Source organism: Ursus americanus, chromosome 25 (assembly GCF_024610735.1).
Source record: "Ursus americanus isolate L20-20 chromosome 25, mUrsAme1.1.p, whole genome shotgun sequence".
NCBI classification, from domain to species: domain Eukaryota; kingdom Metazoa; phylum Chordata; class Mammalia; order Carnivora; family Ursidae; genus Ursus; species Ursus americanus.
The window spans coordinates 4,046,401-4,059,179 of NC_142151.1; the positions used below are offsets into that span (position 1 = coordinate 4,046,401).

At 39.3% G+C, this 12,779-nt stretch overlaps 1 pseudogene; it reads left to right on the forward strand.

The window, feature by feature from the left end:
- The first annotated feature begins 2,643 nt into the window (after positions 1-2,643).
- On the forward strand, positions 2,644-3,632 carry LOC123778193 (WD repeat-containing protein 31 pseudogene; annotated as a pseudogene).
- The last annotated feature ends 9,147 nt before the right edge of the window (positions 3,633-12,779 follow it).

Sequence of the window (12,779 nt, forward strand, 5' to 3'; positions counted from 1 at the left end):
GCCTTAATCCACAATTTGGCTGTATTTGGAGACAGGATCTTTTAAAAGGCGATCAACGTTAACTGAGGTCATAACCAGTCTGTGGTATTTTATTATACCAGCCCTAGAAGACCAACTCAGGCGCTGTCAGGAAAGTGAAAAGACAGAGCACAGAATGGGAAGAAATTTTGCAAACCGTATATCTGATGTTATACCTAGAATATATAAATAATTCTTAAAATTCAACAATAAAAAGCCAACCCCACTTAAAAAAACAGGCACAAAATGTGAATAGATATTTCTCCAAAGAAGATATACAAATAGCCAAAAAGAAAACTTCCTAAAAATTGTGCACACAACCTCTGCTTATATCCCATGGCAAAAGCTCACTACATGCTCATTCTTTGCTCAAGGAAAAACTGGAAATACAGCTTTTATTGTGGATGGTCATGGACCCATCAAAATTAAGTTCTATTACTAAAATAAAGAGAAAATGGCTAATGGGCAACAACTATCAATCGCTGTCACACATCTCTACCTAGAAAGCAGCACAGAGACACAAGGAAATGAAACTATGACAGGTTTCAGGACATGAGGATAGAAAAGGCAGTTTCCTAATTTAAATCTACTTAGAGTCCCAGAAGGAGAATGGAGAGAATGGAGACGAGCTTATGTCCGTATAATGAGTGAGGACTTTCCATATTGATAAAAGCATAGATCCACACATCAGAAGTCACCAAGAAGACTAAGTAAAAAATCCAACCTAGAAAATTCCAGGGAAACTGTCAACATAAAAGATGATACTTTTTTTTTTTTTACAGCATACCTTCAAATCAGTTGCATTATTGTCCTAAGTGCTGCTGTAACATAGTACCACAAAGTGGGTGGCTTAATGTAACAGAAATTTATTGTCTCACAGTTCTGGAGTCTACAAGCCCAAAAGCCGGGTGGCAGCAGGATCATGAACTGGTAGGGGAAAATCCTTCCTTGCCTCTTCCTTGTTTCTAATGATTTGCTATCAATCCTTGTCAGTGGGCTCAGACACTTGGCTTGCACCTGCAAAACCTCAATCTCTGCCTCCATCATCATCTGTTATCTCTTCATATATCTGTGTCTCTGTGTCTCTTTTCCTCTCCTAAAACGACACCAGTCATATTGAATTAATGGGCCGCCCTTCTCCAATATGACCTTATCTTAACCAATTATATCTGCAATTGTCCTATTTCAAAATAAGGTCACATTCTTAGATACTGGGGCTTAGGGCTTTAACATATCTTTTTGAGTTGTACAATTCAACCCATAACATCAGGCCAAAAAAAAAAAAATCAGCTTATTTACAAAAGCACAATAATTAAACTGACAGCAGACTTGTTAACACAAAAGGGAAACCAGAAGACAGAATAATATCTTCAAGTATTTAGGAAAATAACTGTCATCTTGGAATTATGTACCCAGTAACACTATTTAATAAGACCAAGGACAAAATAAAGACATTTCACCTGAACAAAAGCACAGGGTTTATTACCAATTGATCTTCACCAAAGGAAACTATAAATGACACTTCAGAAAAAAAATAATCCTAGAAAAAGTTCTGAAAGACAGGAATATAGTGATCAAAGAAATTAGTGAACATGTAGAGATATCTAAATACACATAATTTATAACTTTCCAAAACTGATTGAAGAAGAAATAGTAAGACCATATATTTCTATAAATATATATGTAAAGAAATATATGTATTTCTGTATGAAGAGATTTGATTAGTAAAAACTCTCTCATTAAAAAAAAGTCCAGAAGCTTATACAAATCAGTTCCACAAAATATTTAAGGAACAAATAATTTTAAACTTATTTTCAACACGTCCAGAGAATTTATAAAAAGTAGAGTTAGAAAATGCCCCAGTCCAACTCATTTACTGAAGTTAATAAAATATTAATACCAAAGCCAGACAAGGATAGTATATGAACATTAAATTATAGAATAATACTCATGAAGAAAGGTACAAAAAGAATAAGTAGCAAACCAAATACAACACTGCATTTAAAAGATAGTGTATTATAACCAGGTTGGGTTTACCCAGGGGTACAAACGTAATTTAATACTAGAAAATCAATGCAATTTACCACATTAAGGTATTAAGGGAAAAAAGTATATCCATAGATACACCAAAAAATATTTGATAAAATCCAATACCCATTTATGTTAAAAATTCTAGCAAGACACCTCCTGTCCTAGCGATGCACCTCACTGCTCGGGACAGAGGCACGGGAGGTGTGGAGTGTGGTAGCGGTGGGCACCCTCCGCTCTGTGCCCACTGGCCTCAGCTCCGAGCCTGGCCAGCCTGCTGCAATCACAGAAATGAGCAAGTGTCTGCCTGAACTGTTTTCCAAAGGATAAACATTACAAGGCATTGAATACAGCAGCTCACCAAGGAAATCCTATTTTTTAAAAAGATTTTGTTATTTTTAAGTAATCCCTACACCCAGACTCACAATCCTGAGATCGAGAGTCGCACGCTCTACCAAATGAGCCAGCCAGACACCCCAAGAAAACCCTGTTGGTCCGCGGGGGACACAACTTCCCACAGCCGCAGGGAGGCTGCTGCTCAGGAGCCATCTGAAACGAGCTCTTTTTCAGGAGGTTTTGTGTAAATTTTGTGCAGCGATGGGGAAACTGCAAAGCAAACTCAAGCACGGCACTTCTCAATACAGCAGGCCCAATGGAATTATGGAAGAGAGAATTCAAACTACAGCTTGTCAGGCGTCTGGCCCGGCCCCTGTGGACACGGTCTCTGTTGTTTCTGCTCTGAACTCGGACCATGTCTCCAGAGGAAAAGACGAGACAGTCGTGGCCTCTAATTGGAAAACTGGAAATGTGGTGAAAGGTTCAGAGGACGAAGGCAGCCTGTACTCACAAATCCAGCCAGTTCTTCAGCACCCGTCGTGAAAGGATGGTCACGATGTGGGACTTGCGTGGTCCCTCACAACCAAGGCTGCAGCTCCCTGGCCACGCCCTGGCGGTCACTGCATTGGCTGTGAGTCCAGACGTGTCACAGCTGCACCCTGGCTCTCGGGACACCGCCCTGCTTCTGTGGGATGTTGGCACCAGTGTACAGAGAGAGCCTCCGTCTCTAGGAACCCAGTCACTTACCTGTGCTGGGTCCCCCAAGAACCATATACACTACAGACTTCGGAAGATTAAAACCGTCCAGAGTATGGAACAGTCGAGGGCTGCAGGTACCTCATACATTTCCTGCAAAGCAGCTGAATCAGACTTACCGTGAGGTCAGTGAGGGCAGACACAAGTGTGTCTCCTAGAGCAACAGCTTTGGAGGAGAAGGCTGTGAAGCCACATTGTGGAACCTAAGGCAGACACGGAACAGAATATGAGACTATAAGGGGCGTTTCCAGACTGTTGCATCCTGTGTCTTTCTACCAAGAGCACTGGCCTCCATGCCTGTAATTGCTACTTTATCACATGACTGCAAAGTGACATTTAGGAAACAACACACTGGAGCCTGCCTGTTCACCTTGTCCCTGGATAGATTAGGACCTTTGACTTCCCTGGCTGTTAGTGACACTGTCTCCTTAGGGTATGCAAGTTTCAGCAGAGGAATTCACCTATTCAGAGGGGACCACAACCAAGGGAAGTAGCAGCTTTCTGAGGCCAAGAGAATTTCACTGGACAGTATCAAACCTTGACCAGTCAAAAACAAAAACAAAAACAAAACAAAAACACCTCTTAGCAAAACAATTATGGAAGAGAAATTTAATCTAATAGGAAACAATTTTGGGGGCGCTTGGACAGCTCAATCAGTTAAGCATCCGACTCTTGTTATCAGCTCAGGTCATAATCTCAGGGTCGTGAGTTCAAGCCCCATGTTGGGCTCCACTTAGGAAGAAAAAAACAACTGTTCTTAAAAATGCTGATAGTAAAGAATAATAATAATTTAAAAATAAATAAAAATGCTTACAGCAAACATTACCTTTATTGGAAAAACATTAAAATTATTCTCTTTAAAATCAGGAGTAAGGCAAAGCCACTATTGTCTCTTCCATTCAACATTATATAATTGTCCTAACTAGCATACTAACATAAGAACAGAAATTTTATAAGGATCAAAGAGGAAGAGACAAAAATATTATCATTCATAAATGATATGATTGTCACCTTCAGAGTTTTTTTTTAATTTTTTTTAAAGATTTTTTATTTATTTATTAGACAGAGATAGAGACAGCCAGCGAGAGAGGGAACACAAGCAGGAGGAGTGGGAGAGGAAGAAGCAGGCTCATTGCGGAGGAGCCTGACGTGGGGCTCGATCCCATAACGCCGGGATCATGCCCTGAGCCGAAGGCAGATGCCCAACCGCTGTGCCACCCAGGCGCCCCACCTTTAGAGTTTTTTACACAAAAGAACTGATAGACTAACCACTAGACCTAATAAAGTAATTTAGTAATGTTTCTAGATACAAAATAAACATACAAAAATCAAGCATATGCTATACCTTGGTTAGGAAATGTAATATTTTTCCTTTTTTAGATAATATAATATTAAAAAGATAACCAGAGAAAAAGATATACAAATGACCCATAAAAATATGACAAAACATTCAACTTCACTTACGATTTAAAAAATGTAAATTAAAAGTACAATGAAATATCATCTGTCATTATCAGATTGGCAAAAATTCAAAAGTTTGACAGCACACTGTTGGTGAGGCAGTGAGAGAAAAGTCACTCTCATACATTGCCAGAAAGAATATAGAATAGTGCAACCCCTCTAAAGGATTATTAGGTGTTATCTAACAACAATTCATCTGCATGTACCCTTTGACTCAGCTATCCATTTCCTAGGTATTTACCCTAAACAGGCACCTCCACAAAGATTGAATTTTATATACATATAGTAATTCATTCAGGCATTTTTGTAGTAGTAAAATATTGCAAATGTAGTTGGATAAACTATGCTTACTACATATAATAAAGAAACGGAATTGTAAAAAAGAATGAAGATTTCTACAGACTGATATAGAGTGATTTATGGGTATATTGTTAAGTGCAAAAGGGTATATAATATGCTACTTTTTGTATAAGAAAATGGAAATATTTGCTTATTTTCTCAAAAAAAAAAAAAAAGCGAAGAAGAGGGGCGCCTGAGTGGCTCCGTCAGTTCAGCATCCAACTCTTGATTTCAGCTCAGATCGTGATCTCGAGGTTGTGAGATAGAGCCCCACCTTGGGCTCTGTGCTGGGTGTGGAGCTGCTTAAGAGTCTCTCTCTCTCTCTCTCTCTCTCTCCCCACTCTCTCCCTCTGCCCCTCCCCCATCTCTAAAAAAAGAGAAACAAAGAAGAATAAATCAAATCCTGATTAATAGCTACTGTATAAATCTATTGGGGCTACCACAAAATACCACAGCCTGGGTGGCATAAACAACAGAAATGTATTTTCTCACAGTCCTGGGGGTTAAAAGTTCAAGATCGAGGTGCCAAAAAATTTGGTTTCTGTTGATACATCAACTCTGGTGGCATCTCTTCCTGGCTTGCAAATGGCTGCCTCCTTGCTGTGTCCTTACGTGGCCTTTTCTCTCTGCATGTGCATAGGAAGAGAGAGGGTGCTCTGATGTCTCATTTTCTTCTTGTAAGAACACCAGTCTTATCTGATAAAGGCCTCACCCTTATACTCTCATTCATCTTTTATTACCTCTTTAAAAGCCCTATCTCCAAAAGCAGTAACATTGGAGGTTAGGTCTGCAACACATGAATTTTGGGGGAACACAATTCAGTCCATAACAGTCACCTCTAGGGAATGAATGGAATGGATAGGAATACTAATGAGATTTCTCCAAGCATACCTTTTTGTAAAGTTTAAAATTTTTTTGGTAAAGTTTAATCACATAAATGGTTTATGTATTTTTAGGAGATTAAATAAAAAACAATGAAACAAATGAACTTGATCATATCAAATTGATACATAACCACATTGACAAAAATTTCATTTATTTTTGAACATAGCATTCTGGCTATACATGCTTAATAATACATAGTCTAATAACTACAAAGAAATTTTGAAAGTTGCTTGGGTTTGTTGTTGGTGGCATCAATGGATTAGTAATTCTGGAACAATTTTGTCTTTGTTGTAGGATAGAGCAAACAAGTGAATATATTGAAGTTATTATGAGAAATAGTGCTTTATACTGTTGGGTAGCAATAACAGCAATCACAGAGTCATTACTTTCTTGTGCCGGTTTCCTAAGCCCCAGTTCCCACAGGTTGATACAAGAGCTAGGTGATACCTGCACATAATGTGCGTTGAGTTACCAGACAGGAATCCTAAGCTTAGGGAGCCCAAATTTTTTATAAAATTTGCTTTTGCTTTAGAGAGCTGTTACCTTTATTGCATTGGGTAATAATAAACTTTAGCTTCCAAGGGTGTTAACTATCCAAATATCTTTGGAAAGGTAATCCAGGGCAAAAGTACAGTTGCGCTTCTGCTCACAAGTCAAGAAGAAATGTGAGACCATGGAAAACTATCTCCCAGTAGCCAGTGTATAGAACATTCTACAAAACAATTGTTCTGGAGGGACACCTGGCTGACTCAGCCAGTGGAGCATGCAACTCTTGATCTCAGGGTTGTAAGTTTGAGCCCCACATTGGGTGTAAAGATTACCTAAAAATATAATCTTTAAACAACAACAACAACAAAAACAACAACAAAACAACAAACAATTGTTCTGGAATCATTAAAATGTTAATGTCCTAGCAAATGCTGTCAGAGTCCTGCTCATATTTCCTCAACTTTCCCACTTTAATGTGCTCCCCACCCCCACGGTTTTCATTTCTTCACCTGAGGGCTTTTTTCCTAAAACTTTGCCTAAAGCAGACCCGTGGGGAATTAGCTTCCCCAGGAGCCGCCTCAACCAATGACTCTTACAAGTTAGCATGTAAGTGTTCCAGCTCCCTTGCCGTCGGAGTGTGAAAACTGCGAGATACAGGTTTGACATGAATTCTCCAAGCTTCCCAACAGTACGGAGCAGTTTTCTTCAGTGATACCTGGCTTAATAACACACCCATTATTGTCTGCTTTCTTTCTCTGTCTCACTTCCCCATTACTCTGCTGGTGTTTCTTGAGATCACCTCCCAGGTAAGCTACTTGTACTTGAATCCTTGTCTCGGAGTCTGCTTCCGGTAGAACCCAAAATAAGACAACCCAATAAATCCAAGTGGAAATGTCGGATATGCAATTGAATATGAATGTCAAATTCAGATGAGAGGTTCGGGCAATTTGGTTCGGGCAAAGAGATGGTTCTTTGTTCTGGTTATCTACTGCAACAAGAGAGATTAACCTAAAATTAACCTAAAATTTAGTGTCTGAAACAAATTCTTCTTCTTTTTTTTTTAGCTCACAATTTTGTAGATTGGAAATTTGAGCCTGTCTCAGCTAGGCAAGTATTCTCTTTCACATGGCATCACCTGAGGTCACTCACTGCATGGTGTTCAGCTGCCAGATGAACTTTAATCCGTCACAGCATATAACACTGAGCCAAAATGAGAACACCAAAGGTGTGAATAGAGGCAACTCCATCCTTCCAGCTACTCCGCCCGAAGACTGAATCCTCCTTAATTCCTCTCTCTTATCCCTCACATTCAGTCTACTTTCAGATGTCCAGAATCCAACCACATTCATCACTCCATTATTACCACCGTGACCCAACCCGCTGTGGTTTCTCATCTGGATTATTTCAATAGTTGCCTAACTGGTCTCTGTGCTTTCTCTCACCCTCCCTACCATCCTTTTTAAAGCTAGATCCCATTTTATCACTTTTGTGCTCAGAATACTCCAATGACTTCCAATCTTACTCACAGTAAAATGCAAATTCTTACAATGGCCTATAATTCCTACAAGATTTGGTATTCTCTGAGTCTTTGAAGTTAATCTGCTACTCTCCTACTAGTTCATTCTGCTCCAGTCACACTGAGTTCCTCGCTATTTCTTGACAATGCCAAGCATGCTGTTGCCTCAAGACTTGCTTCTTCTGATGGACACGTCTTCTGCCAGATAGCTTCAAGCCTTGTTTCCTCACTTCCTTCAGGTCTCAGATGTCACTACCCCTGAAGCCTATCTGACTCCCTGTACAGAACAGCAGCTCTCTAACCTCAGGGGCAATAAAAAAAACAATGAATAAAGAACAGCCATCTTTCTATGTACTCCCTATCCCCCTTACTGTTTCATTTTTCTCGATCTGACATACTATATATATAGTATATGTATTATGCTTGTTTGTTAATTTTCATTTTTTAAGATTTTTATTTTATATATTTATTTGAGAGAGAGAGAGACCAGGAGCAGCAGAGGGAGAGGGAGAAGCAGACCTCCCACTGAGCAGGGAGCCTGATGCAGGGCTGGATCCCAGGACCCTGAGATCATGCACCTTGTTTGTTTATATCCTATCTCCTCCTCTGAAATGTAAGTTCTGTGAGGGAAGGAACTTTCTTTTATTCCCTGTTTCACCCCTGTGCTTGGAACATAGGTGGTACTTAGAAAAAAATTGCTTAATGAATAAATGAATGAGCAAATAATACTGGACATTTGGGTTGTTTCAAGCTTTGTGTGTACCAAGTTTTATACATATTACTTCCATATTTTATGATTAATTCCTTTGTATATATTTCCAAAATGAGACTATTGAAAAAAAATTTTGGCTTTTAATAGAAGTTATCAAATTGCTTTCCAAAATAATTAATACAATTAGGTAGAGGGTACTAGTTATAAGATGCTCCTGCTAGGCATTATACTTTGAAACTTTTCCACAAACTTTAAAGGAAAGACTAGCAGATTTGATTATTTGTCCATATGTATGTATGTATGTATGTATTTATTTATTTATTTATTTTTAAAGATTTTATTTATTTATTTAAGAGAGAGAGAATGAGAAAAAGAGAGAGAGCGTGAGAGGGGGGAGGGTCAGAGGAAGAAACAGATTCCTTGCCGAGCAGGGAGCTGGATGCGGCACTTGATTCCAGAACTCCAGGATCATGACCCAAGCCAAAGGCAGTCACTTAACCAACTGAGCCACCCAGGCACCCCTCCATATTTTTTTAAAGTTTATTTATTTTTTTTTAGTAATCGCTACACCCAATGTGAGGCGTGAACCTGCAACTCCGAGATCAAGAATCGCATGCTCTATTGACTGAGCCAGCCAGGTGCTCCTCCGTATTTATTTACAACCATCAATAGTATGTTTAAATAAATAAATATAATATAAATAAAAATAATACTTTAAAAAAATTAAAATCTCATCCACAAGCTTTCTCAGGTTTAATCACCTTTGTGGCTCTGACCTATCCTTGGCTAGCTATAATTAAAGGTGAACTTAATAACCTATTCTAAACACTGCTTCCTATTTTCCTCCACTAAGTGTCATACTGGCCCCCAAGTGCAGGATTCTAACTCCTGCTTATTAGCCTTTACCTTTTTTTTTTTTAAAGATTTTATTTATTTATTTGACAGAGATAGAGACAGCCAGCGAGAGAGGGAACACAAGCAGGGGGAGTGGGAGATGAAGAAGCAGGCTCCCAGCGGAGGAGCCGATGTGGGGCTCAATCCCACAACGCCGGGATCACGCCCCGAGCCAAAGGCAGACGCCCAACCACTGTGCCACCCAGGCGCCCCTATTAGCCTTTATCTTAGTTACAGAATCTCACACTAGAGGGAGAGGCAGTTTATCTGCCTTCATGATTATGCCTTAAAAAGAAAGTACCGTGCCCCTCCCCACAATGTCTTCTGCACCTTGTAATTTATGAATGTATATGTATGGATTATACGTCTCTGCTTGAGTAACTTCATACAATTATATTTTCATAGAATGGGAGTAGTTGTATACAGCCACATATATATGAGTGTTCCAAAGTCTCAGCAAGTGATATGCCTGGCTTTGATTATTGATGAGAAAAGGAGTTAATATAACATTAAAATTGCTATGATACCCTATCCAAGATAATTTAGTTGCTAGTTCACTTTTTTCAGATACCATCTTGTCTCATGAGCCACCTACTCCCAAATGTTATTCTAAATTACCATTTGCAATCACTTCCTCCTAATGCCCACTCCCAACTGCCTTTCTAAATCAATGTTTCGCAGTTCCTACTTTGTTGCTGTTCTTTGTCATTTTTTTAAAAAGATCTTATTTTTTTTAGTAATCTCTACACCCAGCGTGGGGTTTAAACTTACAAACCCGAGATCAATCCCGCCCCTCCAGTTGTCATTTTAACCTAACAGCTAATTATCTTTGTCAACCACCATTCCTAATAGGCCAACCTTTCGAACTTTAAGAATTTCAAGAAGAATTTTGGTTAAAAGAAATGTTCCTTCATTTTTAGTTACAAATACCTTGCTTTTTATTTTAATCTATGGATAGCTTCCCGACTGTATTCGATTGTGCTACATAAGAATCCAATGCCCGGGCGCCTGGGTGGCACGGTTGGTTAAGCATCTGCCTTTCACTCAGGTCATGATCCCAGGGGCCTGGGATCAGTCCCCACATCGGGCTCCTTGCTCAGCAGGGAGTCTGCTTCTCCCTCTCTCTCTCCCCTGCTTGTGCTCTCTCTCTCTGCCAAATAAATAAAATCTTAAAAAAAAAAAAAAAGAATCCAATGCCCACACTAATCAGCAAAATGAGAGAATAAACCACCACCAAAAGGAATGTGACTTTGGAGACAAAAACCAAATTAAGATTATATCCCTGGAAGTGTAGGTGGGATATATGAGAAGACATTTCTCAATGCTCACTGAGGGACCCAAGACTCCCATTTTTCCACTTTGCCATCTTTAGCTCGTGGTTTCTAGTCTCAAGATCCCCTCCGGGTCCAAGATAGACATTAATCCTTCCATTATCATATCCAATAACAAAAAGATAGAAGAAGAGAAGAACACATCCTTCCATATTAGGGAGCTTTCCAGAAATTCCATATAACACTCCTACTTACATCTTATTGGCAGGGAATTAGTTGCCTCTTCAGATCTAGATATAAGGAAAGTTAAGAAAGTGTTTTATCTGAGTGGCTAAAATTTGGAATTCTGTTCATGAGAAAGGAGAAAATAGATTTGGTAGGCAACTAGTAATCTCTGCCAGAAGAACAATGTGATCAGGAAGCAAAAGGACTAACCTATATGTGTCAAGAGACCTTGAACACAGCATAACCATAATATATAACAACACATACTAATGATAGGTGTTAATGCAAGTCCTGAGACATCAAGAAAATGTTAAATTATGTGTACCAATCTTCTGTAAAGAAAGCAAAGGTGTGTATGATAACATTTTCTGAGGATGTCTATCCAAAATATCAAATATTTAAATATTGGGGCATATAGGTAAAAACCAGTAACCTATGTAGCTTACAATGTGCTATAATGTGCTAGTATTTTTTTTCTTTTTTTTAAGTAGGCTCTACTTTTTTTTTAAGTAGCCCAACATGGGGCTTGAACTCACGACCCCAACATCAAGAGCTGCGTGCTCTACCGACTGAGCCAGTCAGGCACCCCTAATGTGCTTATATCTTTGAAAAAGAGAGTGATCAGAAACTTTCACTCAGAATTTGCTCAAATTCAACTTTTCAAAGCAGCTATATTTAATCCTTTCGGGAATTATTTGTAAGAAAAAATGGAAAACCTGGGAAAATCTGGTTTTGCCCCCAAAGAATTCAACTTAACATAGCAACAATAGGAAAATTAATTTAATAAAAAAATACATTTCGTTTAACAACTTTATTTAGACTGATTTGGACATTTCTCTCAAAGGGCAATAACTCAGTACATTTTGTAGAACAGATAGCATATTCCTTCGTGAATCCTTGTGCTTATTAATGAAAAAAACCCTTTGGCTTTTTTAAAGATTTATTTATTTATTTGAGAGAGCTAGAGTGCCCACGTGTGCACACACACGAGTGGAGGGAGAGGCAGAGAGAGAGAATCTTCAAGCAGACTCCCTGCTGAGCACCGAGCCCAATGCAGGGGCTCTAACTTGTGACCTGTGAGATCACAACCTGAACCAAAACCAAGAGTCGGGCACTTGACTGGCTGAGCCACCCAGGTGCCCCAACTCTTTGGCTTTATAAACAGTAAATGCAAACATTTCAGGAGCTCATCCAAGTGACTTGGGTTGTGCTAATAGATATGTAATAAGTTTGACTACATTGCTTGAATTCTAATAGCTGAATAACCCACTAACAGGTAAGAGTAATATTTATGATTAAAATAAAAGTCACTCTGGGGTGCCTCGGTGGCTCAGTCGGTTAAAAGTCTGCCTTTGGGGACGCCTGGGTGGCACAGCGGTTAAGCGTCTGCCTTCGGCTCAGGGCGTGATCCCGGCGTTATGGGATCGAGCCCCACATCAGGCTCCTCCGCTATGAGCCTGCTTCTTCCTCTCCCACTCCCCCTGCTTGTGTTCCCTCTCTCACTGACTGTCTCTATCTCTGTCGAATACATAAATAAAAATCTCTAAAAAAAAAAAAAAAAAAAAAGAGTCTGCCTTTGGCTCAGGTCATGATCCCAGTGTCCAAGTATTAAACCTTGCATCGGGCTCCCTGCTCAGTGGGAAGCCTGCTTCTCCCTCTCCCTCTGCCCCTGCTTGTGATCCCTCTCTCGCTGTCTCTCTCTTTGTCAAATAAATAAATAAGATTTAAAAATAAATAAGAAATAAAACAAAAGTCACTCTGAAAATTTTATAAAGCTAAAGAAAAATTCTTGACTCCTCTTTGGCTCCCAGCCTGTATCCAATTCGTCAGCCAATCTTTGAGTTATACC